Source organism: Somniosus microcephalus, chromosome 3 (genome assembly GCF_052327205.1).
Source record: "Somniosus microcephalus isolate GS21.2 chromosome 3, FLI_Smic_1.0, whole genome shotgun sequence".
Lineage (NCBI taxonomy): Eukaryota > Metazoa > Chordata > Chondrichthyes > Squaliformes > Somniosidae > Somniosus > Somniosus microcephalus.
The window spans coordinates 7,263,063-7,281,772 of NC_140989.1; the positions used below are offsets into that span (position 1 = coordinate 7,263,063).

Sequence of the window (18,710 nt, forward strand, 5' to 3'; positions counted from 1 at the left end):
AGGTTTGGCGGTGGCTTTGTGACTGTAGACCTCAGCTGCCCCAGTCACTTGAGTTGGACAGAGCTCCCTAGCATTCTTAGACGCCATCTCCATAGATAGGGCAATTTTGCATGCTGTGTCAAACGTTAGGTTCAGAGTGTTCAGTAACTTGGACTGCATGCACTCATCCACCAGTCCACACACAAACTTATCTCACAAAGCACGACCCAACAATGTGTCGAAGTTACAATGCAAAGACAGGTTTTTAAGAGCTACAATGTACTCACTGATGGTTTCACTTTGTTTTTGGTTACTGGTACCAAACTTGAAGCTCTCTGCTATTTCTATCGGCTTTGGGTCGAAATGGTCCTCGAGTTTCTCGACAATGTCTTCAAACGGCACATCCTTCACTTTCCCTGGTGCGAGTAGGTTTGTCAAAGTTCCGTAGACATCTGGCCCGATCTCCGTTAGAAAAATTGCTTTTTTCCGTTCACGAATTACTTTATTTTGAGCTTGAACATTCTCCTCAGCACCTTTAGTCTCAATAATGTTATTGGCCTTAAAAATCATCTCCATTCGCTCAATGTAAGAACTGAATGGTTCGCGAGCTCGGTGATACAGGCCGAGGCTTCCGATAAATCCTGTACGCGCGGCCATGACTGTCCTGATCACATGAACAGAGACTCAGCCGCTCCCTGTGTACCTGTGAGAATCAACACCGCTGTTGCTGTGTGTACATACACGCGAAGGCGAAGCACAGATGATTCTGCATCAGCATTAACGGTACAGGAAACTTTCGATTTACCGGCACCTAAATAACCGAAAATCTCGGTTAACCGGCAAAATTCAGGAGTTGGTTCAGGTAAGTTTTATTACTTGCCTTCCTCGATCTGTTGCTGTGCAAGGGTGTGGCTGCAGCTGTTGCTAAGCTACAGATACGCTTGGAACTTGTGGCCATTGTTCTGAACCTGTTGCTAAGCAACAGGGTTTGTTGCTTTATCCGGAGCTCTCAGCTCCGTATCTTTTACTATAACATTCGGTTATCCGGAATTTTTGATGAACCGGCACCACGTCGGTCCCGGATAAAAAAATGTTTCCTGTAAAACATCGCAAAAATTCAGTTTAGGTGTCGCAAATTCACCTTAAACTTGTCCACTCGAAGGTTGAACACAGTCCTTCCGTGATCCCTAAAACTGGCTTTGGGATCCCATCCTCATCACCAAAATGTAATATCTGTGGGTGGAACAATTGAAGGACAGAGACAAGAGGAATTGTTCGTCCATGTGCTTGGCCAGAGCGAACTGAGCATGCTCATACCAAACCATGTGATACATTACAGTGACGTGTCCTGTGAGCTACCTGCCCCGGGATTGTAACCCAGCAAGTTGCAATGATGTAAAAAGGGCCTCGTCCCCACTTCCATCACCCCTACCCCCTCCCTCCCTCCCTCCTGGGTCTCGGTGTTCCGGCTCTCGTTCCCGATCCGGACTCCGGACCTGGTCTCGGGGTTCCGGCTCTCGTTCCCGATCCGGACCCGGTCTCGGGGTTCCGGCTCTCGTTCCCACTCCGGACCCGGTCTCGGGGTTCCGGCTCTCGTTCCCGATCCGGACTCCGGATCTGCTCTCGGGGTTCCGGCTCTCTTTCCCGATCTGGACTCCGGATCTGCTCTCGGGGTTCCGGCTCTCTTTCCCGATACGGACTCCGGATCTGCTCTCGGGGTTCCGGACCTGGTCTCGGTGTTCCAGCTCTCGTTCCTGATCCGGACTCGGTCTCGGGGTTCTGGCTCTAGTTCCCGATCCGGACTTCAGACCTGGTCTCGGGGTTCCGGCTCTAGTTCCTGATCCGGACTCCGGTCCCAGGGTCCTGGTTCTAGTTCCCGATCTGGACTCCGGACCCGGTCTCAGTGTTCCGGCTCTAGTTCCCGATCCGGACTCCGGTCCCAGGGTTCTAGTTCTAGTTCCCGATCCGGACTCCGGTCCCAGGGTCCTGGCTCTAGTTCCCGATCTGGACTCCGGACCCGGTCTCGGTGTTCCGGCTCTAGTTCCCGATCCGGACGCTGGCCGCCTTGTTGATTTGGAAGGCGGGGAGTAGAGGCTGAGTGAAGGGGGCCTGGAAGCGGTGCAGAAGGTTAGCCCTGTCGGTGATGCCATAGAAAGACAAGGCTTGGCCGGTGTAGTCGAGGAAGAGGCCAATACGCTGGTACGGGACAGGCCGCAGATCGCCCGGCTGGTTATCGTGCCAGGCGGTCCCAGTGCCCTCGGCCAGCTCCAGGCACCAGGAGGCGTGGTTGAAGCCAAGGAAGCAGGAGGTGCCGCGGCCTTTGCGGCTCATGTTGCTGTAAGCTAGGCCAATCCGCACCGGGCTCCCGGTGATCCACATCTCCCAGTAATGGCGGCCGCTGGACAACTCCGGCAGGCCCAGCACCTGGGGCAGCTGATTGAAACACTTCGGGTGGTCGGAGTATCGCCGGGGTTCCAAGAACGAGCTGACCGCACTCCGCCCATCCCCTGACAACACCAGCTGGTTCGAGGCCGTGTCCGGGTCAAAGGTCACCACTGTCAAATCTGCAGCGAGAGAGAGATTAGCACAGGGTGAGGAGTGACCTCAACCCGACTGACCGTTACCGCCCGTATCCCTGACCCCTCTGACTCCAGCCATCACCCCACCCACCGCCCTCGCCTCTGCTGACCATTATTCGGGCTATGCGAGCATGGAGGGCCAATCAGCAGCCTGGCTTCCCCCATCCAAACGCCCACATCCCAGCAGCCACTACTGGATACTAATTCACAGCAAATAGTGCAATGAACCTGAATGAAAACGAAGTCAAAATCCACAGTAAAGCTCCCTCTACACTGTCCCATCAAACACTCCCAGGGCAGGTACAGCACGGGTTAGATACAGAGTAAAGCTCCCTCTACACTGTCCCATCAAACACTCCCAGGGCAGGTACAGCACGGGTTAGATACAGAGTAAAGCTCCCTCTACACTGTCCCATCAAAAACACCCAGGGCAGGTACAGCACGGGTTAGATACAGAGTAAAGCTCCCTCTACACTGTCCCATCAAACACTCCCAGGGCAGGTACAGCACGGGTTAGATACAGAGTAAAGCTCCCTCTACACTGTCCCATCAAACACTCCCAGGGCAGGTACAGCACGGGTTAGACACAGTAAAGCTCCCTCTACACTGTCCCATCAAAAACACCCAGGGCAGGTACAGCACGGGTTAGATACAGAGTAAAGCTCCCTCTACACTGTCCCATCAAAAACACCCAGGGCAGGTACAGCACGGGTTAGATACAGAGTAAAGCTCCCTCTACACTGTCCCATCAAACACTCCCAGGGCAGGTACAGCACGGGTTAGATACAGAGTAAAGCTCCCTCTACACTGTCCCATCAAACACTCCCAGGGCAGGTACAGCACGGGTTAGACACAGTAAAACTCCCTCTACACTGTCCCATCAAACACTCCCAGGGCAGGTACAGCACGGGTTACATACAGAGTAAAGCTCCCTCTACACTGTCCCATCAAACACTCCCAGGGCAGGTACAGCACGGGTTAGATACAGAGTAAAGCTCCCTCTGCACTGTCCCATCAAACACTCCCAGGGCAGGTACAGCACAGGTTATATACAGAGTAAAGCTCCCTCTACACTGTCCCATCAAACACTCCCAGGGCAGGTGCAGCACGGGTTAGATACAGAGTAAATCTCCCTCTACACTGTCCCATCAAACACTCCCAGGACAGGTACAGCACGGGTTAGATACAGAGTAAAGCTCCCTCTACACTGTCCCATCAAACACTCCCAGGGCAGGTACAGCACGGGTTAGATACAGAGTAAAACTCCCTCTACACTGTCCCATCAAACACTCCCAGGGCAGGTACAGCACGGGTTAGATACAGAGTAAAGCTCCCACTACACTGTCCCATCAAACAATCCCAGGGCAGGTACAGCACGGGTTAGATACAGAGTAAAGCTCCCGCTACACTGTCCCATCAAACAATCCCAGGGCAGGTACAGCACGGGTTAGATACAGAGTAAAGCTCCCTCTACACTGTTGCGTCAAACACTCCCAGGGCAGGTACAGCACGTGTTAGATACAGAGTAAAGCTCCCTCTACACTGTCCCATCAAACACTCCCAGGGCAGGTACAGCACGAATTAGATACAGAGTAAAGCTCCCACTACACTGTCCCATCAAACACTCCCAGGGCAGGTACAGCTCGGGTTAGATACAGAGAAAAGCTCCCTCTACACTGTCCTATCAAACACTCCCAGGGCAGGTACAGCACGGGTTAGATACAGAGTAAAGCTCCCTCTACACTGTCCCATCAAACACTCCCAGGGCAGGTACAGCACGGGTTAGATACAGAGTAAATCTCCCTCTACACTGTCCCATCAAACACTCCAAGGGCAGGTACAGCACGGGTTAGATACAGAGTCAAGCTCCCTCTACACTGTCCCATCAAACACTCCCAGGGCAGGTACAGCACGGGGTTAGATACAGAGTAAAGCCCCTCTACACTGTCCCATCAAACACTCCCAGGGCGGGTACAGCACTGGTTAGATACAGAGTAAAGCTCCCACTACACTGTCCCCATCAAACACTCCCAGGGCAGGTACAGCACGGGTTAGATACAGAGTAAATCTCCCTCTACACTGTCCCATCAAACACTCCCAGGGCAGGTTCAGCACGGGTTAGATACAGAGTAAAGCTCCCTCTACAGTGTCCCATCAAACACTCCCAGGGCAGGTACAGCACGGGTTAGATACAGAGTAAATCTCCCTCTACACTGTCCCATCAAACACTCCCAGGGCAGGTACAGCACGGGTTAGATACAGAGTAAAGCTCCCTCTACACTGTCGCATCAAACACTCCCAGGGCAGGTACAGCACGGGTTAGATACAGAGTAAAGCTCCCTCTACACTGTCGCATCAAACACTCCCAGGGCAGGTACAGCACGGGCTAGAAACAGAGTAAAGCTCCCTCTACACTGTCCCATCAAACACTCCCAGGGCAGGGACAGCGTGGCTTAGATACAGAGTAAAGCTCCCTCTACACTGTCCCATCAAACACTCCCAGGGCAGGTACAGCACGGGTTAGATACAGAGTAAAGCTCCCTCTACACTGTCCCTCAAACACTCCCAGGGCAGGTACAGCACGGGTTAGATACAGAGTAAAGCTCCCTCTAAACTGTCCCATCAAACACTCCCAGGGCAGGTACAGCATGGGGTTCGATAAAGAGTAAAGCTCCCTCTACACTGTCCCATCAAACACTCCCAGGGCAGGTACAGCACGGGTTAGATACAGAGTAAAGCTCCCTCTACAGTGTCCCATCAAACACTCCCAGGGCAGGTCCAGCTCGGGTTAGATACAGAGTAAAGCTCCCTCTACACTGTCCCATCAAACACTTCCAGGGCAGGTACAGCACGGGTTAGATACAGAGTAAAGCTCCCTCTACACTGTCCCATCAAACACTTCCAGGGCAGGTACAGCACGGGTTAGATACAGAGTAAAGCTCCCTCGACACTGTCCCATCAAACACTTCCAGGGCAGGTACAGCACGGGTTAGATACAGAGTAAAAAGAGTAGTAGGCAGAAGGCTGGAAACTATAGACCTGTTAGCCTCACATCTGTGGTTGGTAAAATGTTAGAGTCCATTATTAAGGAGACAGTAACGGGACATTTGGATAAACATAATTTAATAGGACAAACTCAGCATGGTTTCATGAAGGGGAAGTCATGTTTGACAAATTTGCTTGAGTTTTTTGAGGAAGTAACATACAGGGTGGTTAAAGGGGAACCAGTGGACGTAGTGTATTTAGACTTCCAAAAGGCATTTGACAAGGTGCCACACAAAAGATTATTGCTCAAGATAAAAAATCATGGGATTGGGGGTAATATTCTGGCGTGGGTGGAGGATTGGCTCTCTAACAGAAAGCAGAGAGTTGGGATAAATGGTTCGTTCTCAGACTGGCAATCAGTAGCGAGTGGTGTTCCGCAGGGGTCGGTGCTGGGTCCCCAACTCTTTACAATCTATATTAACGATTTGGAGGAGGGGACCGAGTGTAACATATCAAAGTTTGCAGATGATACAAAGATGGGACGGAAAGTAGTGAGTGAGGAGGACATAAAAAACCTGCAAAGGGACATAGACAGGCTAAGTAAGTGGGCAGAGATTTGGCAGATGGAATACAATACTGGAAAGTGTGAGGTTATGCACTTTGGCAGGAAAAATCATAGAGCAAGTTATTATCTTAATGGCAAGAAACTGGAAAGTACTGTAGTACAAAGGGATCTGGGGGTCCTGGTGCACGAAACTCAAAAAGTTAGTATGCAGGTGCAGCAAGTGATTAAGAAGGCCAATGGAATGTTGGCTTTTATTGCTAGGGGGATGGAATATAAAAACAGGGAGGTATTGCTGCAGTTGTACAAGGTATTGGTGAGACCGCACCTGGAATACTGCATTCAGTTTTGGTGTCCATACTTAAGAAAAGACATACTTGCTCTCGAGTCAGTACAAAGAAGGTTCACTCGGTTAATCCCGGGGATGAGGGGGTGGTCATATGAGGAGAGGTTGAGTAGATTGGGACTCTACTCATTGGAGTTCAGAAGAATGAGAGGCGATCTTATTGAAACATATAAGATTGTGAAGGGGCTTGATCGGGTGGATGCGGTGAGGATGTTCCCAATGATGGGTGAAACTAGAACTGGGGGGCATAATCTTAAAATAAGGGGCTGCTGATTAAAAACTGAGATGAGGAGAAACTTCTTCACTCAGAGGGTGGTAGGTTTCTGGAATTTGCTGCCCCAGAAAGCTGTGGAAGCTACATCATTAAATAAATTTAAAACAGAAATAGATAGTTTCCTAGAAGTAAAGGGAATTAAGGGTTACGGGGAGCGGGCAGGAAATTGGACATGAGTCTAGGTTCGGAATGGTCATGGCCCTGTGGGTAGTGGAGTGGGCCCAGGGACCGTGTAGCCTTGTTCTGCTCCTACTGTGTTCTAATTCTGTGTTAGATTTCAGGAGATGGTTTTATTCCTGTTCCTGGCTGGGGTGGAGATCGCCTTTACAGAAGGTAAGTACTGTAGAAAATATAGGGACAGAGTGATCTCCTGGAAGAATTTCAATCGCCTAGATGGGTCGGAGAGGAATTTCCCAGATTTTTTTCTCCCAAATTGGCCATTGGGTCTTTATCTGGTTTTTCGCCTCTTCCGGGTGATCACATGGGTTCGGGTGGATGCAGAGTGATAGAAGATTTGAGGTTAGGATCAGATCAGCCATGATCTTATTGAATGGTGGAGCAGGCTCGAGGGGCCGATTGGCCTACTCCTGCTCCTATTTCTTATGTTCTTATGTTCTCTACACTGTCCCATCAAACAATCCCAGGGCAGGTACAGCACGGGTTAGATACAGAGTGATGCGCTATCAATTACTCATAAAAGACGGAGAGTTAGGAGAGTAACTAAAGGCTTTTATTAGCAAAGAACAGAGCATGCCTCTCGTGGTTGACTGGGTTCCAAGAAGGCAGGGGGCTGCAGGTCAATCACCTTTATACCTGGGCCTGTGGGTGGAGCCAGCCGAGACATGTTGAGGCATGCATAGGTACAACAGTGTGCAACAACAACAACACCAACAGTGGTTTACCACATTCACCCCTTGTTTAAAATTGAGTCCGGCGGGGTGAAGTGTAGTAAAGGTTCGTGTAAGTAAGTCTATCAGGTGGCCTTGTATGCCGTCCTGATCGTCGTGGTGACGGCGGTGATGGTGCAGCATCCAACGTTGAATCTGGCGTCTCATTGAGTGGTTGGGTGGTCAATGACGGGTCCTGGGGCTGCTAGCGGGGTTGGGTTGTGGGTAGTGGTGGATGGCAATGGTAGTGTTTCAGGGGCACTCAAAGGTGCGAGATCTCGTGTGGGGGCTGTGTCCTCCCGCCCGTCCGGGTACGCTACGTAAGCGTACTGGGGGTAGGCGTGGGTAGTGGTGGGTGGCGAGGGGGGTGTTTCGGGAGCACCCGAGGGTGCGAGGTCTCGTATGGAGACTGTGTCCTCCCGCCCGTCCGGGTACACCACGTAAGCATACTGAGGGTTGGCATGGAGGAGGCTCACCCTCTCGACCAGGGGGTCCGTCTTATGGGACCTCACGTGCTTCCGCAGTAGGACGGGTCCTGGAGAAGTCAGCCATGTCGGTAACGAGATCCCCGATGTGGACTTCCTGGGGAAGGAGAACATTCTCTCATGAGGGGAAGCATTGGTGGCTGTACAGAGCAGTGACCGAATGGAATGGAGCGCCGCAGGGAGGACTTCCTGCCAGCGAGAGGTCGGAAGGCCCTTAGATTTCAAGTTTAAAAGGACTGCCTTCCAGACCGTCGCATTCTCCCTTTCCACCTGGCCATTCCCCCGGGGGTTGTAGCTGGTGGTCCTGCTTGTAGCGATACCTCTCGAGAGCAGGTACTGCCGGAGTTCGTCGCTCATAAAGGATGAGCCCCTGTCGCTATGAATATAGCTAGGGAAACCGAACAAGGCGAAGAGGTCATTCAGACATTTAATGACCGTGGTACTGGTCATGTCTGAGCAAGGGATGGCAAACGGGAAACGGGAGTACTCATCAATTATGTTGAGGAAGTACACATTGCGGTCGGAGGAGGGGAGGGGCCGTATAAAATCGACGCTCAGCCGTTCAAAGGGGCACGTGGCTTTGATCAGGCTTGCTCTGTCTGGTCTATAAAAATGCGGTTTGCACTCGGCACAGATTTGGCAGTTCCTGGTCATGGTCCTGACCTCCTCGATGGAGCAGGGCAGGTTACGGGATTTGATGAAGTGAAAAAACCTGGTGACCCCCGGGTGGCAGAGGTCATTGTGGAGGGTCTTCAGTCTATCAACCTGCGTGTTGGCGCATGTACCACGTGATAGGGCATCTGGGGGCTCATTGAGTTTCCCGGGCCAGTACAAGATATCGTAATTGTAGGTGGAGAGTTCGATTCTCCACCTCAAGAACTTGTCATTCTTGATTTTGCCCCTCTGCTTATTATTAAACATAAAAGCTACTGAACGCTGGTCAGTGAGCAGGGTAAATCGTTTTCCGGCCAGGTAATGCCTCCAATGTCGCACAGCTTCCACAATGGCCTGGGCCTCCTTTTCGACAGAGGAGTGTCGAATCTCGGGGCCCTGGAGGGTCCTTGAGAAAAAGGCCACGGGTCTCCCCGCCTGGTTAAGGGTTGCAGCTAGGGCAAAGTCGGATGCGTCGCTCTCCACTTGGAAAGGGATGGACTCATCCACTGCGTGCATTGTGGCCTTCGCAATATCTCTTTTTATGAGAGTGAAGGCTGCACAGGCCTCTGCTGTCAGGGGGAAGGAGGCGGACTTGATGAGGGGTCTGGCTTTGTCCGCATAGTTGGGCACCCACTGAGCATAGTACGAGAAAAACCCTAGGCATCTCTTCAGTGCTTTTTGGCAGTGGGGGAGCTCCCTAAGGGGGCGCATGCTGTCGGGGTCGGGGCCGAAGACTCCGTTCTCCACTACGCAGCCAAGAATGGCAAGGCGCGTGGTACGAAACATACATTTGTCCTTGTTGTATGTTAGATTCAGCCGCTGGGCCGTACGGAGGAATTTCTCTAGGTTAACATCATGGTCCTGCTGGTCGTGGTCGCAGATGGTGATGTTGTCTAGATAGGGGAAAGTGGCCTGGAGCGCGTTCTGGTCAACCATCCGGTCCATCTCCCGTTGGAAGACTGAAACCCGGTTGGTGACGCCGAAGGGAACTCTGAGGAAGTGGTAGAGACGACCGTCAGCTTCAAAAGCTGTGTACTGGCGGTCCTCAGCCCTGATGGGGAGCTGGTGGTATGCCGACTTCAGATCAATCGTCGAGAACACCCGGTATTGTGCTATCTGATTGACCATGTCAGATATGCGGGGGAGTGGGTATGCAACCAACTGGGTGTAGCGATTGATCGTCTGGCTGTAGTCGATAACTAGGCGCTGTTTTTCGCCAGTCTTCACCACCACCACTTGTGCTCGCCATGGGCTGGTGCTTCTTTCAATAATCCCTTCCTTCAGGAGTCTTGCTACCTCGGATTTAATGAAGCTCCTATCCCCGGCACTGTAACGCCTGCTTTTGGTAGCGATGGGCTTACAGTCGCGGGTGAGGTTAGCGAACAAGGAGGGGGGGGGGACTTTAAGGGTGGAGAGGCTGCAAATGGTGCGCGGCGGGCGATTTAAAAGCTGCTGGCTGCAGACTGTGAGTGGGGGGAGGGGTCCGTCGTACGCTAATGTGACACTTTTAAGGTGGCACTGAAAATCCAACCCCAGTAGAACGGCAGCGCAGAGATGGGGCAGGACCAGAAGTTTAAAATTTTTGTATTCTGTGCCCTGTACTGAAAGGGTCACTACACAGTAGCCACCGACGTCCGCTGACTGGGCTTTGGAAGCCATAGAGATCCGATGGCACGTCGGCAGGACCGGGAGAGAGTAACTGCGCACCGTGTCGGGGTGGATAAAGTTCTCCGTGCTCCCGCTGTCAAAAAGGCAGGTAGTGGCGTGGCCGTTTACCGTAATGTCCATCATGGACCTGGACAGTTGATGAGGGAGAGATTGGTCCAGCGTCACGGAGGCCAGCGTATGGTCAAGCGAGTCGATGTGGACGTCAGATGAGGCGGTGGTTGAGTCCGGGTCCCCCGTGATTGAAGTTGGAGGCGTTCAAGATGGCGGACAAAATGGCGGCGCCCATGATCCCGATCCCCACGCGGCTGGGGGAGCCCAAGATGGCGGACAAGATGGCTGCCCTCACGGTTCGCACGCGGCGCTGCTGGCGTTAGCGGTTTTACCTTTGCAGGCGCTGACATAGTGTCCTTTCTTCCCGCAGCCGGAGCAGGTAGCGTTTTTCGCCGGGCAGCGTGCCCTGGGGTGTTTTCCCTGGCCACAAAAATAACATTTCTGTGCCTTGGACATCGCTGCAGCAGTTGGAGGTGGCGGTCCCATGACCCAAGGTTGCGGCGTCCACGGTGCGGAGCGGTTAGAGGAGAAAGCGTCCATATTAATGTGGGCCGCGTCGAGCGAGAGCGCGAGAGGCCATATGGGTAGAACTTAAAAACAAAAAGGGGGCAAGCACTTTGCTGGGAGTGTACTATAGGCCCCCAAACAGTCAGGGGGAGATAGAGGAACAGATATGTAGGCAAATCTCAGAAAAGTGCGAAAATAATAGGGTAATAATAGTGGGGGATTTCAACTTCCCCAATATAAATTGGGATAGTCAGAGTGTGAAAGGCTTAGAGGGTGCAGAATTCTTAAAGTGCATCCAGGAGAGCTTTTTGAGCCAACATGTAGAAAGTCCTACAAGAGAGGGGGCGGTACTGGACCTAATTCTGGGGAATGTAGCCGGGCAAGTGGTGGAAGTGTCAGTAGGAGAGCATTTTGGCGACAGTGACCACAATTCGGTGAGATTTAAGGTGGTCATGGAAAAAGACAAATATGGCCCGGAAATAAGGGTTCTAAATTGGGGGAAGGCCGATTTTAATATGATAAGGCAGGATCTGGCCAAATTGGACTGGGAGCAGCTACTTATAGGAAAATCCGCATCAAAACAGTGGGAGACTTTCAGAAGGGAAATAGAGAGAGTACAACGCCAACATGTTCCTGTAAAGGTCAAGGGTGGGACCAACAAGCAAAGGGAACCTTGGATGACAAGGGATATACAAAAATGCATTAGAAATAAAAGGGGGGCTTTTGGCAGTTACAAAAGACTAAAGACGGAAGAAGCCCTAGAGGAGTATAAAAAATGCAGGGGCATACTTAAAAAAGAAATTAGGAGGGCGAGGAGGGGCCATGAAATAACACTGGCGAGCAAAATAAAGGAAAATCCTAAGATGTTTTATAAGTATATTAAGGGCAAGAGGATAACCAGGGAAAGGGTAGGGCCCATTAGGGACCAAAGTGGCAATCTGTGTGTAGAGCCAGATGATGTAGGCGGGGTTTTAAATGAATTTTTTGCATCTGTGTTCACTATGGAGAAAGACGATGCAGACATAGAAATCGGGCAAGGGGGCTGTGACATACTTGAACATATTAGCATCGAGAGGGAGGAGGTGCTAGCGGTTTTAGCAGGCCAAAAATTGGATAAATCCCCAGGCCTGGACGAGATGTATCCCAGGCTGCTGTGGGAGGCAAAGGAGGAGATTGCAGGGGCTCTGACACAAATTTTCAGAACCTCTCTGGCCACAGGGGATGTACCAGAGGACTGGAGAACAGCTAACGTAGTACCATTATTCAAGAAGGGTAGCAGGGATAAACCAGGGAATTACAGGCCAGTGAGCCTAACATCTGTGGTAGGGAAATTATTGGAAAAAATTCTGAGGGACAAAATTAGTCTCCACTTGGAGAGGCAAGGATTAATCGGGGATAGTCAGTATGGCTTTGTCAAGGGTAAATCATGTCTGACAAATCTGATTGAATTTTTCGAGGGGGTGACTAGGGGGGTGGATGAGGGAAATGCTGTGGATGTGGTTTACATGGACTTCAGTAAAGCTTTTGACAAAGTCCTGCATAGGAGACTGGTCAAGAAGGTAAGAGCCCATGGGATCCAGGGTGCCTTGGCGCGTTGGATCCTAAACTGGCTGAGTGGCAGGAGGCAGAGGGTGATGGTCGAAGGTTGCTTTTGTGACTGGAAGCCTGTGTCCAGTGGGGTACCTCAGGGATCGGTGCTGGGTCCCTTGTTGTTTGTGATCTACATAAATGATTTGGATGAGAATGTAAAAGGTATGATCAGTAAGTTCGCAGATGACACGAAAATTGGTGGGGTGGTAAATTGTGAGCAGGAAAGCCTCAGGCTACAGGACGATATAAACGGGTTGGTCAGATGGGCGGAAAAGTGGCAAATGGAATTTAACCCTGAAAAGTGCGAGGTGATGCATTTTGGACGGACAAATAAGGCAAGGGAATACACAATGAGTGGTAGGACCCTAGGAAGTACAGAGGGTCAGAGGGACCTTGGTGTACATGTACATAGATCCCTGAAGGCAGCGGAACAGGTGGATAAGGTGGTTAAAAAGGCATATGGGATACTTGCCTTCATTAGCCGAGGCATAGAATATAAGAGCAGGGAGGTTATGATGGCGCTGTACAAAACACTGGTGAGGCCACAGCTGGAGCACTGTGTGCAGTTCTGGTTGCCTCACTATAGGAAGGATGTGATTGCTTTGGAGAGGGTGCAGAGAAGATTCACCAGGATGTTACCTGGGATGGAACGCCTCAGCTATGAAGAGAGGCTGGACAGGCTGGGGTTGTTTTCCTTGGAGCAAAGAAGGCTGAGGGGGGACCTGATTGAGGTGTACAAAATGATGAGGGGCATAGATAGGGTAGATAAAGAGGAACTTTTCCCCTTAGTAGGGGGGTCAATAACAAGGGGGCATAGATTCAGGGTAAGGGGCAGGAGATTTAGAGGGGATTTGAGGAGGAACTTTTTCACCCAGAGGGTGGTTGGAATGTGGAACTCACTGCCTGAAAGGGTGGTAGAGGCAGGAACCCTCACAACATTCAAGAAGCATTTGGATGAGCACTTGAAATGCCATTGCATACAAGGCTATGGACCAAATGCTGGAAAATGGGATTAGACTGGACAGGGATGGATGGGCGGCGCAGACACGATGGGCCGAAGGGCCTCTTTCTGTGCTGTAAAACTCTATGACTCTATGACTGCCTTTTTCAGGTCTATTTCTCCCTTCTCCAACAGTCTCTGCCGGGAGTAGTCGGACCTTAGACCCACAACGAAAGCATCTCGGATCAGTCCCTCCGTGTGTGCTGCGGCTGATACTTCTTTGCAATCGCAGCCTCGGCCGAGTATCCGTAGTGCCCGTAGGAAAGCCTCCACCGATTCCCCGGGCTGCTGTCTGCGGGATCTTACGAGGTGCCTGGCATAGACCGTATTTACCGGGCGTGCGTACTGCCCTTTAAGCAGATCGATAGCCGCCGCGTAGGTCGTCGCGTCCTGGATTAGTGTATAAACTTGGTGGCTCACCTTTGAGGCCAGGATTTTCAGCTTGCTTTCGTCTAGGGTCACAGTTGAGGCTTCCAGGTAAGCCTCGAAGCAACGCAGCCATTGTGCGAATTTGGTAGCCGAACCCGCTTCTTGGGGGTCTAGGTCCAGGCATGTTGGTCTGAGGGCTCGCAGCAGCGCCTGCTGCTCAGCGTTTGGCGCCATCGGTTGATGCAGCTCCTGCTGTTCAGCATTTGGACCGACATTTTGTTTTGCTAATAAAATTGATGCGTTATCAATTCCTCATAAAAGACAGAGAGTTAATTAATAGGCTTTTATTAGCAAAGAACAGAGCATGCCTCTCGTGGTTGCCTGGTATCCAAAAGGGCAGGGGGCTGCAGAGCAGTCAGCTTTATACCCGGGCATGTGGGTGGAGCCAGGGGCGGAGTCAGCTGAGGCATGCATAGGCACAACAGTGTGCAACAACAACAACAACAACAACAATAACAAACAGTGGTTCACCACAAAGAGTAAAGCTCCCTCTACACTGTCCCATCATACACTCTCAGGGCAGGTACAGCACGGGTTAGATACAGAGTAAAGCTCCCTTTACACTGTCCCATCAAACACTCCCAGGGCAGGTACAGCACGGGTTAGATACAGAGTAAAGCTCCCTCTACACTGTCCCATCAAACACTCCCAGAGCAGGTACAGCATGGGTTAGTTACAGAGTAAAGCTCCCTCTACACTGTCCCATCAAACACTCCCAGGGCAGGTACAGCACGGGTTAGATACAGAGTAAAGCTCCCTCTGCACTGTCCCATCAAACACTCCCAGGGCAGGTACAGCACGGGTTAGATACAGAGTAAATCTCCCTCTACACTGTCCCATCAAACACTCCCAGGGCAGGTACAGCACTGGTTAGATGCAGAGTAAAGCTCCCTTTACACTGTCCCATCAAACACTCTCAGGGCAGGTACAGCACAGGTTAGATACAGAGTAAAGCTCCCTCTACACTGTCCCATCAAACACTCCCAGGGCAGGTACAGCACGGGTTAGATACAGAGTAAAGCTCCCTCTACACTGTCCCATCAAACACTCTCAGGGCAGGTACAGCACGGGTTAGATACAGAGTAAAGCTCCCTCTACACTGTCCCATCAAACACTCCCAGGGCAGGTACAGCACGGGTTAGATACAGAGTAAAGCTCCCTTTACACTGTCCCATCATACACTCTCAGGGCAGGTACAGCACGGGTTAGATACAGAGTAAAGCTCCCTCTACACTGTCCCATCAAACACTCTCAGGGCAGGTACAGCACAGGGTTAGATACAGAGTAAAGCTCCCTTTACACTGTCCCATCAAACACTCCCAGGGCAGGTACAGCACGGGTTAGATACAGAGTAAAGCTCCCTCTACACTGTCCCATCAAACACTCCCAGTGCAGGTACAGCACGGGTTAGATACAGTGTAAAGCTCCCTCTACACTGTTCCATCAAACACTCCCAGGGCAGGTACAGCACGGGTTAGATACAGAGTAAAGCTCCCTCTACACTGTCCCCATCAAACACTCTCAGGGCAGGTACAGCACGGGTTAGATACAGAGTAAAGCTCTCTCTACATTGTACCATCAAACACTTCCAGAGCAGTTACAGCACGGGTTAGATACATAGTAAAGCTCCCTCTACACTGTCCCATCAAACACTCCCAGGGCAGGTACAGCACGGGGTTAGATGCAGTGTAAAGCTCCCTCTGCACTATCCCATCAAACACTCCCAGGGCAGTTACAGCACGGGTTAGATACAGAGTAAAGCTCCCTCTACACTGTCTGTTCAAACACTCCCAGGGCAGGTACAGTATGGGTTAGATACAGAGTAAAGCTCCCTCTACACTGTCCCATCAAACACTCCCAGGGCAGGGACAGCATGGCTTAGATACAGAGTAAAGCTCCCTCTACACTGTCCCATCAAACACTCCCAGGGCAGGTACAGCACGGGTCAGATACAGTGCAAAGCTCCCTCTACACTGTCCCATCAAACACTCCCAGGGCAGGTACAGCACGGGTTAGATACAGAGTAAAGCTCCCTCTACACTGTCCCCATCAAACGCTCTCAGGGCTGGTACAGCACGGGTTAGATAGAGTAAAGCTCCCTCTACACTGTCCGATCAAACACTCCCAGGGCAGGTCCAGATCGGGTTAGATACAGAGTAAAGCTCCCTCTACACTGTCCCCATCAAACACTCTCAAGGCAGGTACAGCACGGGTTAGATACAGAGTAAAGCTCCCTCTACACTGTCCCCATCAAACACTCCCAGGGCAGGGACAGCATGGCTTAGATACAGAGTAAAGCTCCCTCTACACTGTCCCCATCAAACACTCCCAGGGCAGGTACAGCACGGGTTAGATACAGATTAAAGCTCCCAGTACACTGTCCCATCAAACACTGCCAGGACAGGTACAGCACGGGTTAGATACAGTGTAAAGCTCCCTCTACAGTGTCCCCATCAAACACTATCAGGGCAGGTATAGCACGGGTTAGATACAGAGTAAAGCTGTCTCTACACTGTCCCATCAAATACTCCCAGGGCAGGAACAGCACAGGTTAGATACAGAGTGAAGCTCCCTCTACACTGTCCCATCAAACACTCCCCGTGCAGGTACAGCACGGGTTAGATACAGAGTAAAGCTCCCTCTACACTGTCCCATCAAAAACTCCCAGGGCAGGTACAGCACGGGTTAGATGGAGAGTAAAGCTCCCTGTACACTGCCCCATCAAACACTCCCAGGGCAGGTACAGCGTGGGTTAGATACAGAGAAAAGCTCCCTCTACACTGTCCCATCAAACACTCTCAGGGCAGGTACAGCACGGGGTTAGATACAGTGTAAAGCTCCCTCCACACTGTCCCATCAAACACTCCCAGGGCAGATACAGCACGGGTTAGATGGAGAGTAAAGCTCCCTCTACACTGCCCCATCAAACACTCCCAGGGCAGGTACAGCACGGGGTTAGATACAGAGTAATGCTCCCTCTACACTGCCCCATCAAACACTCCCAGGGCAGGTACAGCACGGGTTAGATACAGAGTAAAGCTCCCTCTACACTGTCCCATCAAACACTCCCAGGGCTGGTACAGCACGGGTTAGGTACAGAGTAAAGCTCCCTCTACACTGTCCCATCAAACACTCCCAGGGCAGGTACAGCACGGGTTAGATACAGAGTAAAGCTCCTTCTATACTGTCCCATCAAACACTCCCAGGGCAGGTACAGCATGGGTTAGATACAGAGTAACGCTCCCTCTACACTGTCCCATCAAACACTCCCAGGGCAGGTACAGCACGGGTTAGATACAGAGTAAAGCTCCCTCTACACTGTCCCATTAAACACTCCCAGGGCAGGTACAGCACGGGTTAGATACAGAGTAAAGCTCCCTCTACACTCTCCCATCAAACACTCCCAGGGCAGGTACAGCACGGGTTAGATACAGAGTAAAGCTCCCTCTACACTGTCCCATCAAACACACCCAGGGCAAGTACAGCACAGGTTAGATACAGAGTAAAGCTCCCTCTGCACTGTCTCATCAAACACTCCCAGGGCAGGTACAGCACGGGGTTAGATACAGAGTAAAGCTCCCTCTACACTGTCCCGTCAAACATTCCCAGGGCAGATACAGCACGGGGTTAGATACAGAGTAAAGCTCCCTCTACACTGTCCCATCAAACACTCCCAGGGCAGGTACAGCATGGGTTCGATACAGAGTAAAGCTTCCTCTACACTGTCCCATTAAACACTCCCAGGGCAGGTACAGCACGGGTTAGATACAGAGTAAAGCTCCCTCTACACTGCCCCATCAAACACTCCCAGGGCAGGTACAGCACGGGTTAGATACAGAGTAAAGCTCCCTCTACACTGTCCCATCAAACACTCCCAGGGCAAGTGCAGCACGGGTTAGATACAGGGTAAAGCTCCCTCTGCACTGTCCCATCAAACACTCCCAGGGCAGGTACACCACGGGTTAGATACAGAGTAAAGCTCCCTCTACACTGTCCCATCAAACACTCCCAGGGCAGGTACAGCACGGGGTTAGATACAGAGTAAAGCTCCCTCTACACTGTCCCGTCAAACACTCCCAGGGCAGATACAGCACGGGGTTAGATACAGAGCAAAGCTCCCTCTACACTGTCCCCATCAAACACTCCCAGGGCAGGTACAGCACGGGTTAGATACAGAGTAAAGCTCCCTCTACACTGTCCCATCAAACACTCCCAGGGCTGGTACAGCACGGGTTAGATACAGAGTAAAGCTCTCTCTACACTGTCCCGTCAAACACTCCCAGGACAGATACAGCACGGGGTTAGATACAGAGTAAAGCTCCCTCTACACTGTCCCATCAAACACTCCCAGGGCAGGTACAGCATGGGTTCGATACAGAGTAAAGCTTCGTCTACACTGTCCCATTAAACACTCCCAGGGCAGGTACAGCACGGGTTAGATACAGAGTAAAGCTCCCTCTACACTGTCCCATCAAACACTCCCAGGGCAAGTACAGCACGGGTTAGATACAGAGTAAAGCTCCCTCTACACTGTCCCATCAAACACTCCCAGGGCAGGTACAGCATGGGTTAGATACAGAGTAAAGCTCCCTCTACACTGTCCCATCAAACACTCCCAGGGCAGGTACAGCACGGGTTAGATACAGAGTAAAGCTCCCTCTACACTGTCCCATCAAACACTCCCAGGGCAGGTACAGCACAGGGTTTGATACAG

The 18,710-nt window shown here is 51.4% G+C and overlaps 1 pseudogene; it reads right to left on the reverse strand.

Annotated features, from left to right (window-relative positions):
* Positions 1–1,451: 1,451 nt before the first annotated feature.
* The window catches only part of LOC147120818 (tripartite motif-containing protein 16-like protein), a 56,810-nt pseudogene continuing 39,551 nt past the window's right edge, over positions 1,452–18,710 (reverse strand).